Below are 14,352 nucleotides of genomic sequence, written 5' to 3'. Positions count from 1 at the left end.
TGCCTTACTGGTTCTGTTTGCCTTCTCATAGAGGGCGCCATAGTTTGGAGGCAAATTAAAATGTATGAGAGGATGGTCCATATAGAACTCCGCTTTCATAATTTTGGCCCGCTAGGATTCTTTCCCGTGCACTGGGTGCATGGTACATGGGCATATCTCCACTTCACCCTCGTTAAAATGCCGCCGCGGCATGGATTTCACCCGGGATCTTGGGCCTAGCACCGCAACGATAACGAAGCTCCCGGCAGGTTCGTGTACGGCGCGTTAAGTGCACTTTAAGAAAGTCCATACAGTAAAAATTATCCTGGAGGCCCCACTTGGACGTACCTCGTGATCAGACCGTTAGTTCGGCACATACAACCGAAAACGTAATTGCTTGCCACAACGATGCTTCTCGTGAGTTATGTATTCAGAATTCCCAAGCATCGCTTTTTCAGAGAGAACACTTTCATGGGAGAGCTTAGAATCAACAAAATGGCAAGTTTATGCTCGAATCAAATAGGCTGCGCAGATAGGGTGTGCAGAAATGCGCCAGGTTCGGGAAGCTCCTCGAAAGCGATAATTTGCATCCCCCGTGAGTCGGTTATCAAAACATTGATCGTTGTGGAAGAGAAAAAAATATTCATACTGTTGCTTTCAGAGGAACGCTGTACCAATCTGCGCCTCAAATGTCAGGAACACCTCCCTACACACTACAAACCATCCCCACACGACGAGAACGACGGAATCTGGTGAGAGTCAGTTCACGATCTTGACGCAAACATTTACCAGGGCGAAGAAAGCAAGACGAAGGTCGAGGAACACGAAGAGGCATAGTGTAGCGCTGACATTAAACTGCTTATTTTGAATGTCCAAACAATATTTATACCATAACTGTAACAAAAACCGAAGGAAACTTAACGGTCATCAATATCTGCAAAACTACAACGTTATAAAGGCTTAATAAAAATATCTACAAATTTTATCTCTTTATCGAGCAGCGACAGTGGCGGCGCAATGATGCATTTTTGCTTTACTTTAGAGTTTTAGTAGGCCTCTATAATCTCTCTCTCTCTGTAGTTTATCTGTGGCTCGCTTCCGGAGCTTAGTTTTTTCCAGCACTGGCGCACACTCGTATCTTTTACATTGTTCATCCCTGTGACCACCTATATTGCTGCGCACTCCAAGATTGTGCTCGAGGCTCTATCGTTCAAACATTCGCCCTGTCTGGCCAATGTAAGAAAGGCCGCAACTACGTGGAATCTCGTAAACTACGTCACGTGCAAAATCGTTGAAACATTTTACGCGCGTCTTAGAGCACTCCAGACGTGCTTCTTTCTTTGACAACAAAGGGCTCAACTTTTCCACCTTGCACGGCGCAGAAAGGAGCATGTTTACGTGATATCTTCCAGCAACCTTTTTTACATTTTGGGAGACGCGGTGAACGTGCAGGAATGCGCGATATTGTTAGTCCATTGGATGCCGCTTTGCACACATTAACAATTCTTGCCGGTCTAGATCGCCGGAGGCAAAGTTATCTATCTAGTTGTGCAGTAGGTGACATGCAGGAGCGAGAAACAATTCATACAGAATCACGTTCGTCGACTCCGTAACGTACTGCTGAAATATTCACGGCCCTGGCTCTTCGGCAGGATATTCAAATTTACATTGGGATGTTTATTTTTGTATACTATACCAAGAAAGGTGCAGAAGCTAAAGGTATGCCAGTACTTCACAGAATCCTCTGTACCGGCTCTATAAAAGAATATAGTACGTCAAATATAGAGTCATAAGGTCGCAACATGTAGCAGTTTTTTTAACAGAATATGAAAATGAAGATAAACAACTTCATAATGAAAATCTTAGTACATTCGCAAGTCGGTTTACTTGGAGGGGAAAAAAAGAACGCTACCTAACAACGCGACTTATGCGGAAGCACCCTGTAAGTAAGCACTCATCACCTTAAGTGAAAGATCTAGGCGCCCCGGAGGGTCATGTCGTAACTATCAGTGGTCATAGAATTGGCTACTACTCTCGGCAGGTTCTAATTGATGGCAGTTGTGTGCCTTAGGCGTAGCAAATTTCCGGACACGACAGAGCACTTTTGTAGTTTAATCAATTTTAACACGAAAAACAGGCGTGTTCATGATTTTAAGGTGCTCCCTGTAATGACAGTTGTTAAAACTGTTCCGTAAAATCGAGCAATAACGTATTCATGTGTTTTTTTTGCGAGGGGTGAACGATATGCGGTTGCTCAGTAGATAATTTCATCACGAGCTAATTAAGCCCTAACATAGACTGGCAAACCTGCATCCAAATGAGGAGTTAAGGTCTAATCAGCACATTGTTAGCTCAAAGGCATGTGCAACCTGCGCGTGGAGGCATAGGCTTGCAGAGACGCGCAGTACGCTTTGCTGCAACATCGGCTCAGCCGGAGCCAGGACAGCATGCTGACTTCCGCTGCTCAAATGAGCCGTGTGCATTCTTGGTGATGAGCTATGTGCTATGTAGCATACACTGGTATGAGCAGAATGGGCAGTAAACATTAAACTTATGTTTTAATTGGGCATCGGCAAAAGCGTCCGATATCCGTTGGTTTTGTCTCGTGCACCATCGAGGAGCGCTTCGTGTAAAGAGCGATTCGCACAGCCGTCATGCCGCCCGTCCCGTTACGATTAATGCGCTGGCGTTCGTTAGGAAAGAGTGTTTCTACGCTCATTACTGTTAAAAAAACACGAGGCGAAGCCGACGTCAAGAGTATCGGCAAAGGCCGCCGGCGTCCAGGTCTTCGCAAGCGGTGTCCAGATGCTTGCAGTTACTCGAGTTCTTAGCCTACATAGTTCCTGCAGACTTAATGGGAATTTCGGCGAGGTTCTTGGTGCAGCAGTATTACTTAGACGAAAAGATCGATCAAGAAATTCCGGTGACCAGCGTTCAGTATGGCAGAAGACATAGCCTCACGGTCACCGCGTATAACTTGGGTCTAGTGGCTTCGAGAAACAGATATTTACGTGGACCTCTCAAGAGGACACTGAAGTTCATTTCGTAAGGATGCCAAACGGATGGCCCATGCGACGATATCTGGCTTGCTCAATGCACTGCACTTCATTAAAGTTACGTCCACTGTAGACTTCCTGGTAATTTGCAATATAGGGCCTTCACATTTATAGTGTAGGGTTTAAGTCTAGAGGATTAAATGGAAAAACTGAAGAATAGGCAGATATCGAACCAATGGATGGCGTTGGCTGCTCGCAAACTGTTAGGGGCAATGATGGCAAGGGAGATACTACAACCAATTATTTAGGAAAACAGGATATTACACAGCATTGCCATATATATATATATATATATAATGCTGTGTAATATCCTGTTTTTTTAATCATTATTCTTTGTAAGTCCCTTGCCATTATTGCCCCCAACAGTTTGCGAGCAGTATATATATATATATATCCATACATACATACATACATGAACGAAAAGAAAGGGATCCGCGAGGTCCGATTTTCATTAATCATATCATCAGAAGCAAATAAAGCCACCAAGGACAACAGAGGGGAAATTCCTTGTACTTATTGGTTGAATTAAAGTTTTGATAAATTATTGCAAATAAATGTGGATGAAAAAGCAATTGTTCATTACCTTACGAGGGTCTCGAGTCCGGCAACATTGGTACCTTTATGTGGCATGTGTGGGTTTATTGACCAGTCGCTGTCACCCAAACAGTTCACGAACTCGTGACGTCTGAAGCAGCAAGGGTGTTCCACATCCGCCGCCCAGTTTTGTGAGTGGTGGCGCTGGCTAAAATTCCAAACGTTAGTTCTAATAGTAAAATATAAACACCCCTGAAAGGGGATCGGAAAACGGCTCCGCGGTAGATCCGTGCGTAAGAGCATCACATGCGTAATGCGAACAAGTGGGTTCGTACCCCACCGTCGGACAGTTGTTTTAATGAGAATTCTTTACTAACTGCGTCGAGCCGAGTTTCGCCGTCGCCAGCAATTTGACCTTCATTTGACGAAAGCTTAGCCGTAGCCTTGGCAACGCATCACGTGACTCGCCGCGCCGAGCTCCGCCTCCGCTGCCTGCTTCGCCAAGCGCCGTCTGACGATTCCGCGGATATCATCCGGCGAGCTGCTTCACTGGAGAAGGTCCGGAATGCATCAAGCGTTGCACCGTCCAACGATGTGTCTACCAAGCCTAATCACAGTCATGTCTAGCCACCCACCTAGGCACAGCCGTCATGCCTGGCTTAACGATGATTGTATAGTTAAGTATAATAGTTACAGGTAAATGAAAGCTTTACCAAGTAAAACCCAGACTTAACCAGACTAAACCAAGCGTTGCTTTGCATATCGAGGGTTAGCTGAGCTAAGCCGCAGCGATATTTTCATCCACGTTCATTTCGATTAATTTATCATTTCTTTAATTCATTTGGTAAGTACAAATATTTTCCCCTATGTTGTCCTTGGTGTCAAAGTTTTTTGCCTGCTTACGATATGTTTAATAAAATAGGGTCCCTAGGTTAACCCCCTTTATTCTCGTTTATTGCATAACGAGGGCCTCGTATCCGGCAACATTAATGCCTTCAAGTAGCATGCGTTGGTTTATTGACCAGTTGCCTTCATCCAAAAACATCACGTACTCGTGACGCCTGCGGCAGAAAGGATGCACCACAACCGCCGCCAAGGTTTTTCAGGAGTGGCGCTGGATAACACTCCCAGGCTTCTAGTAGGAAAAATAAATACTCAAGAAATTGGACGGCAATACGGCGCCGCGGTAGCTCAATTGGTAGAGCATCGCACGGGTAATGCGAAGACATGGGATCGTTCCCCACCTGCGGCAAGTTGTTTTAAAACGAAGCTTTCTTTGTCTCTACGACTTTCCCACAGCTGCTGCTGCTGTTGTGGGCTGCTGTCGCGCACACCACCTGGGGGATGGTTCAGAGCGCGTGTATAGATGACAAGCGCGAGTAAGAGAGGAACGGCGACGGCAGAAACTCGTTTTCACCCCACTACGTCAAATGTGCATAATGCCCTCTGAGGCTCCCTGGCCGTCCCCACGTTAGCCGCTTGACAGCTGTAATTATCCGTGGCTTCCCTCGGAAGCATTGCAGAAACTGCAGCGTTCCCTTAACGTGCGAGGACAGAGGGGACGCAGATAGAACTGTAGAACGGAGAAAAACGAGAGGGAGAAGAGGCCGTACCAATATAAGAGACGGGGGGAGGTGACAGAAGGCGAGGGAACCAGCGATTACTCTGGAACATTCGACAACTCTATCTATAAAAGCCGACGCGCTTGACACGGCGAATAGATGTTCGACGTTCGCTGACTGTGTTCTGTTTTGTGGGCACAGGTTCGCCCGATAAAACGCTAGCTTCAATAATCAGTTTTTCTGCCTTCTTCACCGTCACTACCAAGCCACACCTGGTGGAGGTGCTTTGCGTTCATGTAACGGACGCCCCCACAAAGCTGTGATCCAAGCCCGCACGCTCAAGACAACACCAACGTCGCCAACAGCCAGCGAGGTAGCCGCAGGCTGCAAGGACTGCCCCCGGAGCGCGGAGTTTTGCGTGAGACGACCAGGAAGATCGACACCAAGTCCACCACAATCACAGCCCCTGCGTCGCCCATCGTGCTGCCGCAGCCCAGGGATCCTCGGACGTTCCGCGGTTCAACTTTCGAGGACTCAGAAAGCTGGCTTGAGACGTATGAGAAAGTCGCTACATTTAACAGCTCGGACAGCGACGACAAACTGCGACATGTCTTCTTCGCATTGGAAGACGCTGCCTGGATGTGGGTCGAGAACCGAGAAGCCACCTTAACAACCTGGGACCTGTTCCGAAGCGTCTTCCTGCAGACATTCGCAAGCGTCGTACGCCGAGAACGAGCCCAAGCGCTATTAAAAACCCGGGTGCAGCTACCTAATGGGACAACCGGGATGTTCACGGAGGAATCAGCCGTCTATTCCGCCACGCCGAACCTGAAATGCGCGAGGAGAAGAAAGTCCGCCTACTCATGCGTGGTGTGAAGGGGGAACTTTTTACCGGAACGGTACGAAGGCCACCGAAGATCATCGACGAGTTTCTTCGCGAGGCCACCAGCATCGAGAAAACATTCCACATGCGAAACCGGCAATTCAACCGCGGCACAAACTCGACAAACTACGCCGGAGTTCAGAGACTGGCCACCGACGACCTGCGGGAGACTATCCGAGTGGTCGTGCGGGAGGAGCTACAGAAGCTATTCCCATCATTACAGACTCAAGTGGCTTCGATTGCCGACGCCGGACGTCCGCAGATCCAAGAGCAACTTGGAGCAGCCCCTGAATCGCCACAGCCTCAGCCACAAGCGATGACATACGCCGCTGTAGCTCGCCGTCACGTTCCCCCTCCACGCCCAAGGCAGGACCCAGTGACGACACAGTTCCGTCGTCTACCACCACTCCCGCCGCCAGCACGCCAACCGGTCACCTTACGCGGCGTTCCAAGGAAGACTGACGTTTGGCGCGCCCCCGACCGCCGTCTACTTTGCTATCACTGCAGAGAAGCAGGGCACATCTACCGTCGATGCCCATACCGGGAGATGGGATTCCGAGGGTTCGCCGTTATTGCGCCGTGGCCACAGCTTGGCGAACGACCTCGCGATATCGCAGACTACCTCCCCGCCACACAGTGGAGCCCTCGACTACCGTCCCGTTCGTCGTCACCATGCCGCTACCTGTCACCGCAGCGCCGACCATACACTGGCCCAGCCCGGGGCCGCTCTGCGAGCTCATATTCGGAAAACTAAAAGCAGCAACCGATGGAGGTGCGGTTGCTGTTCGTCGAACTGACGAAGATCCTCCACCCCTACGAAGACACCGAAGAAACTACCTCGACGACATAACGGCACGCCGCTGTCCCGACGAAGTGTGGAAGCAAAGAATACGACGACGAAAGACGACCGGACGACGTCACATACCAGCCACAGGTCAACGCGACGCAGCCGTGATCCAACGCCAAGACCGAACTGGAATGCAAGACAAAGAACCACCGACGTCGACGTGCTTCTCGACGGCCACGTAGTCGCCGCCTTAGTCGACAGAGGCGCTGATTACTCCGTCACGAGTGGACACATCACCGCCCAGTTGAAGGAAGTTAAGACTACATGGGAAGGCCCTCAAATTCGGACCACTGGAGGACACCTCATAACGCCCACTGGAATGTGCACGGCAAGAATTACCATTCACGACCGGACTTACACTGCCGCCTTCGTTATCCTCCAAGAGTGTTCACGAGACGTCATTCTCGGCATGGACTACCTGAACCAACACGGCGCAATCACCGGCCGGATGTCGAAGTCAATAACGCTGTGGGAAGATCAAGCCATACAGCCGGAGAGCCTTCCTAGTCACCGCGCCTTGAGTGTGCTCGAAGATAAAGTGAGCATCCCCCCTCGCTCCAGCATTGTTATTTCGGTCGGCACCGAAACATCTGCTGACGTAGAAGGGCTCATCGAAGGCGACCAACGTCTACTGCTCGATCGCGAAATTTGCGTAGCAAGAGGAATCGCTCTACTGCACGGAGGAAACACAAAACTGTTGCTGTCAAACTTCTGCCAGGAGTTCAAGCACATCAACAAGTGCACGACGATCGCATACAACGAGGACATTCTGGAAACCAGCAATACATTTGTCCTCTCGGATTCTGCCGCATCTACCCCGACGACCGTACGTCCTGAACCATACTTCGACATAAATCCAAGTCTCCCCATGATTAAGCAACAACAGCTCAGAAGTTTCCTTCGACGATAGAAAGAGTGCTTTTCGACGTCATCAAGGATTCGACAAACGCCAGTTGCAAAACATCACATAATAAAGGAAGAGTGTGCTCGACCACTCCGCCAGAGCCCTAATCTAGTTTTTACGCGAGAACGTGAGGCTATAAGGCACCTAGTTGACGAAATGCTGCGCGACGACATAACCCAGCCGTCAAAAAGCCCGTGGGCATCTCCTGTAGTATTGGTGAAGAAAAAGGACGGAACCTTACGATTTTGTGCCGAATATCGTCACCTGAACAAGATCACGAAGAAGGACGTATACCCCCTCCCACAAACAGACGACGCATTGGATCGGCTCTGCAACGCTAAATAATTCTTGTTGATGGACCTCAAGTCTGGCTATTCGCAAATAGAAGTCGACGAAACAGATCGCCAGAAGACTGCCTTCATCAACCCAGGCGGCCTCCGCGAGTTCAAGGTTATGCCATTCGGACTGTGCTCGGCGCCTGCAACGTTCCAACGCGTGATGGACACGGTTTTAGCAGGATTGAAGTAGCAGACCTGCCTCGTATACCTGGATGACGTTGACGCCTTCGCCGGAAATTTTGGCGATCACATTAGGCGGCCCGCAACAGTACTAGAGGCCATCAGGCCATCAGGGCTTACTCGGAAGCCAGAATAGTGCCGCTTTGCTTACGACCAGAGTCTGTTTCTAAGCCACATAATCAGCAAATCTGGTGTCGCCCCCAACCCGCAAAAGACAGCTGCCACCGCAAAGTTCCCGCAGCTCGTCGACAAGAAGGCAGTGCGTAGATTCTATGGCATGTGTGCCTACTACAGGCGCTTGGTCAAGGACTTGTTACTCATCGCGGAGCAGCTAAGACATCTAACCAAATGTGATGTCGAGTTCAAGTGGGAAACGCCGCAGGCGGATGCATTTTAAGAACTCAAACGACGCATGCAGTCGCCGCCGGTATTTGCACACTTCGACGAGGACGCTGATACCGAAATCCACACTGACGCCAGTAGCCTAGGCATCGGTGCCGTCCTAGTCCAAAGACGGACTTGAACGGGTGATATCTTATGCTACCCGGTCGCTCTCAAAAGCGGAAGGCAATTATTCTACGACTGAAAAGGAATGCCTGGCCATCATTTGGGCGGCAAAATTCCGCCCTTACCGATATGGGAGGCCATTCAAAGTGGTCAGCGACCATCACGCCTTGTCTTGGCTAGCTAACCTAATGGACCCTTCAGGACGTCTGGTGGGGTGGAGCCTCAGACTGCAGGAATATGACGTCATGGTAATATACAAGTCCGGAAGAAAACACTCAGATACCGATTGCCTATCACGCGCCCCGATGGACCCGCCGCAGCAAGATGACGTGGATGATGGCGCCTTCCTTGGAATAATAAGCGCGGAAGACTTCGCCGAACAGCAGCGAGCAGACCCGGAGCTAAAAGGCCTCGTCGAATATTTGGAAGGGCATACCGACGTTGTCCCTAGCGCATTTAAACGCGCATTGTCTTCGTTGACGCTTCAAAACAACCTGCTCGTGAAGAAGAACTTCTCACCAGTCCGCACCAGCTACCTTCTTGTTGTTCCGTCGGCGCTGCGTCCAGAAATATTGCACGCCCTACATAACAATTCGACCACCGGGCACCTCGGCTTCTCCCGGACGCTATCGAGGATACAGGAAAGGTATTACTGGCCGCGCCTAACCACCGATGTCGCCCGTTACGTCAAAACATGTCGAGACTGTCAGCGACGCAAGACACCGCCGACAAGGCCAGCGAAATATCTACAGCCGATCAAGCCTCCATACCGACCATTTCTGCAGAACGGGATGGACTTACGGGGACCGTTTCCGACATTAGCTTGCGGAAATAAGTGGATATTCGTGGCGACGAAGATCCACTTATTCCGACGAAGATCCAACTAAAGCTCTAACGAAAAACAGCGCAACCGAAGTGGCGAAATTTTTCGTCGAGAACATCCTGCTGCGACATGGTGCTCCAGAAGTCATCACCGACAAAGGAACGGCTTTTACAGCAGAGCTCACGCAAGCCATTCTGCAATATAGCCAGACAAGTCACAGGAGGACAACTGCCTACCATCCGCACAAGAATGGTCTCACGGAGCGCTTGAACAAGACCTTCGCCGACATGCTAGCAATGTACGTAAACGTCAAGCAAAAGACGTGGGATGCGGTCCTGCCGTACGTAACATTCCCTTACAACACGGCGGTGCAAGAAACAACACAGATCACGCCATTTAAGCTGGTTTACGGCAGGAATCCGACGACGACACTCGACGCCATGCTGCCGCATGTGACCGATGAAGAGAATCTCTACGTCGCTACCTATCTCCAGCGCGCCGAAGCCCGACAGCTTACCCGCCTACGGATAAGAACCAGCAGCGTACCGACTGCCGACAATACAACCTCCGACGACGCTGCGTTCAGTACCACCCTGGCGACCGTGTTGGGGTTTGGACCCCAATACGTCGACGAGGACTCAATGAGAAACTATTGCGACGCTATTTCGGATCCTACATGGTCACCCGACGTGTTAGCGAACTGGACTATGAGGTCGTGCCAGGCGGCATTTCGCCTTCACATAGGCGCTGCTCACGACCTCAAGTAGTTCATGTTGTGCGTCTTAAGCCGTTTCACCAGCGCTAATGAACTCTGGGGACGTCGCATAGCTGAACTTTTGATTCTTTCTTTTTTGGACTGTGTCACCTTGAACTTTGTTTCTTTGTTACTTTGTTTAACAAGTGTCCTTTTGTGTTTTACTCTCTTGTTATGTTTGCAGCACCGGGACGATGCCTTTTTGGAGGGGGAATTGACACGTGAACTCGTTTCTTTTACGGGTGAGCGCTTTTACCGTCCACCAAATGTTATCGCTCAGCGCAGGACGCATCTAAATGTATCGGAAGTTTCTAGAATGTTATCAATGCTTCTATCCGCTGTCTGTCGTCACCGAACCTTGTGTAATCTGATTGCATGCATGCGTGACGCGAATGGCGTAGTACTTTGTGGAAGGCACGCGGGTCCCAACGATTACTCTGGAACATTCGACGACTAATCTATAACAGCCGACGCGCTTGACCCGCTGATCAGATTTTCGACGATCGCCGACTGTGTGCGGCGCTGTCGTTGTGCTTAAATGTAGCCTCTTTTGTGGGCACAGGTTCGCCCAATAAAAGCTAGTTTTGTCTTTCACAATTTTGCTACTGTGTTCTTTAACGTCACTACGACGTGACAATATTAGGCGGATAATGAATACCTTCTTCCGCAAGCGGGATAGCCGAAAGTGGACGTGAACGAGCCCGAATTGCAAGACTAAAAATGAAATACTCTGCGCTAACCCTGGCATCATACAAGATGCGGACGTGCTCGGCAAGGTGCGCTGCAGTGACCACAGGCTGGTAAGAACACGAATTAGCCGCGACTTGAGCAGGGAAGGGAAGAAACTGGTAGATAAAAACCGATCAAAGAGTTAGCGGTAAGAGGGAAAATAGAGGAATCCCGGATCAAGCTACACAACAGGTATGCGACTTTAACTCAGGAAGAGGATCTTACACTCTAAGAACAGTTTACACCCTTTGGCTTGCCCCTTCTGCCACACAAAAATAATCGTCATCTGCCTTGATGCGTTTCCTTTCTTTATCGCTGCGAGCCCAGAACTTTCCAGTAACGAATGGCACGCGCGTTATCAGCATAGAACAGTTTACACCATTTGGAGTGCCCCTTCTGATAACGCGCGTGCCGTTCGTCACTGGAAAGTTCCGGGCATGCAGCGATAAAGAAAGGAAACGCATCAAGGCAGATGACGATTATTCTTGTGTGGCAGAAGGGGCAAGCCAAAGGGTGTAAACTGTTCTTAGAGTGTAGTGTTGAAGCAATGAACGACAATCTTGTGGGCATCATTAAAGAGTGTGCAATAGAAGTCGGTGGTAACTCCTTTAGAAAGGATGCCAGTAAGCTGTCGCAGGAGACGAAATATCTGATCAGGAAACGCCAATGTATGAAAGAATCTAACCCTACAGCTAGAATAGAAATGGCAGAACTTTCCAAGTTATTAACCGCAGTAAACAGCTGACATAAGTAAGAATAATATGGATAGAATTGAACATGCCCTCAGGAACGGAGGAAGCCTAAAATCAGCGAAGAATAAACGAGGAATAGGCAAGAATCAGATGTATGCGTCAAGAGACAAAGCCGGCAATATCATTACCTATATGGATGAGATAGCTCAAGTGGCTGAGAAGTTCTATAGAGATTTATACAGTACCACTGGCAGGCACGACCGTAATGGAAGAGAGAATAGTCTAGAGGAATTTGACATCCCGCAAGTGACGCCGGAAGAAGCAAAGACAGCCTAGGAGTCATGCAAAGGGGAAGATCAGGTAACAGCACATTTGTTGTAGGATGGTTAGCAGATTGTTCTACAAGAACTGGCCACACTGTATACGCTATGCCTCATGACTTCGAGCGTGCTGGAATCTTGGAAGCACGCTAACATAATCCTAATCCATAATCCATAAGCCATAAGAAAGTGGACGCCAAAGAGTTGGAAAATTATAGACCCATCAGCTTACTGTCCGTTGCCTGCCATATCCAGCTTTAGTGGACACGTACCAACTAGCGCCGCAAGCGGCCCCGGCTCGAAGCTAGCGCGTTTTCAATGGAACGAGCGAGTTTCTCGCGAATAACAAAAGCTGCAGGTTGATTATCGAAAAAGGCAGGTGACAGACTTGTTCTGGAAGACCATCCACAGGAGCCAAATGGAGTGATCATTCTATGGCACGTAAGAATTTTGTTCCTACAGCGGTTAAAGATTTAGCAATGGAAGCCTATGGAAACGACGAAAATTGTACTTGATTTTCGAGGCGAGAACGGTGCCTGTGTCGAAACTACTGCGTCTATCGTAATACCCCGTGCAGCGTATGTAGTCCCGAGACTCAGCTTTCGATTGATGCCTATCTCGACTCTCCACACATGGCGTAACACTGTTCCCAAAAGCGTTTTTGTAACACTGTCGTGAAAATTGACGTGGTATCTATAAAAGGATGAGCGTACCAGTGGGCGAAGCCTCGGAAGCCGTGGCCACGTGGTAGAATCGCGCGCACCTTTAATCCCGCTTCGCGGTGGCCGTGGTTCGATTCCCTCTTCGCACTTCCTTTTGAAGCCGCATAGGACCTAGTTTTGTAGTCTTTCACTAGATGGCAGAAACACAAAACCCAACATTTGCTGTCGGTTCTGGTTTTCAGCGGCGCAGTTTTTTAAAGCCGCATAGGACTTAGTTTTATAGTCTCACACCAGATTGCAGAAACACAAAACTCATGATTTGCTTTCGGTTCCGGTTTTCCAGTGGTTCTCTTGAAATATTGTGTTTTCTATTTTTCCTTCCTAAAGCATAGCAGTGTCGTGTTCCTTTGTTAAGTCATCGCATTTATGAAGACTTAATTCATTGGACATCATAGCTAGAAGCTTGCGCATACCTTTGTATTATGCAAAAAAAACTTTCGTGCTTTCTAGCGTGGCACCTGGGAGAAACAAAATGGCTATTCTTATTGCGTTCCTCTAGAAGGTCCGTTTTCTTCGACTTCCACCTGTCCTTAATGGCACATACTCCGAGCGAATCAGGTCCACCCGGTGGCTAGTACCATTCCTATGCAACATTCGTGCAGAACAAAGAATCCGCTAAGCTGAGTCGCTACCCGAACGTTAAATATTTCTAAAGATTCATCCAAATAAGAAATGCACCAACTAGAAGAAGATGTGCAGTGTGTCGATTAATAGCTGCTGTTAATGTGTTCCCTTAGGTGTCGTAGGTGTCGCCGTAAAAAAACATTTGAATAAATGTCCTGTGATGTGTCTCCCCGCTCGCTCTACAGAGAAGCTAGCTTGGCTAGCCGTCAGTATTTAGGATCAACATCTGGCGTCGCTCGTTCGGTGCAGTTGCTTTTAAGGCGCAGCATTCTTTGGCGAGTAGCGCAGCAATTTGGAAAGAAAATCGTGTATGTAACGCCAAAAAACTTGACGCATTTCCCACATAAATACATAGGTCTTTATAAAAAGGGTTGGGGTGGCCAACATAAAATTGGAAGTGGCATCAGTAAACTTTGGGTGTGATACAGGGATGGGCCAAGTTGAATTTGGTAGTGATATGGGAGTGGCCCATCCTAAATTTGGGGTGAAATGGTAATGAGCCAAGCTGAATTTTAGGCTGATATGGGGGTGGGTAAGCCTAAGTTTGGCGGAATATGGGGGGTGGGCCAGCCTGGATTCGGGGATGATACGGGGGTGGGAGAACCTAAATATGGGGGGAATATGGGGTGTGGGCCATCCTAACTACGGGGTTGATATGGGGCTGGGCGAAGCTGAATCGGGGGTGATATGGGGATGAGCTAACCTAAATGTGGGAGTGATTTGCAGTGGGCCATCCTAAATTTGAGGTGATAGAGGGGTGGGCGAGGCTAAGTTTGGGACTGATATGGGGATGTGCCAACCTGTATTTGGGGATGATATGGGGGTGGGCTAACCTAACTATGGGGGGGATGTGCGGCTCGGCCAAGCTGAATTGGGGGGGTGATATATGGGTGGACTA

General features: G+C 49.1%; 1 non-coding gene across 1 annotated transcript; it reads left to right on the top strand.

Moving 5' to 3' along the window:
- The first annotated feature begins 4,749 nt into the window (after window positions 1-4,749).
- On the top strand, window positions 4,750-4,821 carry TRNAT-GGU (transfer RNA threonine (anticodon GGU)). The gene has a single exon. It is a non-coding gene; the product is annotated as a tRNA-Thr (tRNA).
- The last annotated feature ends 9,531 nt before the right edge of the window (window positions 4,822-14,352 follow it).

Source organism: Dermacentor variabilis, chromosome 8 (genome assembly GCF_050947875.1).
Source record: "Dermacentor variabilis isolate Ectoservices chromosome 8, ASM5094787v1, whole genome shotgun sequence".
Taxonomy (NCBI): domain Eukaryota; kingdom Metazoa; phylum Arthropoda; class Arachnida; order Ixodida; family Ixodidae; genus Dermacentor; species Dermacentor variabilis.
Note: the sequence above shows the minus strand (reverse complement) of the source record. Positions and strands in the feature narration are given on the sequence as shown.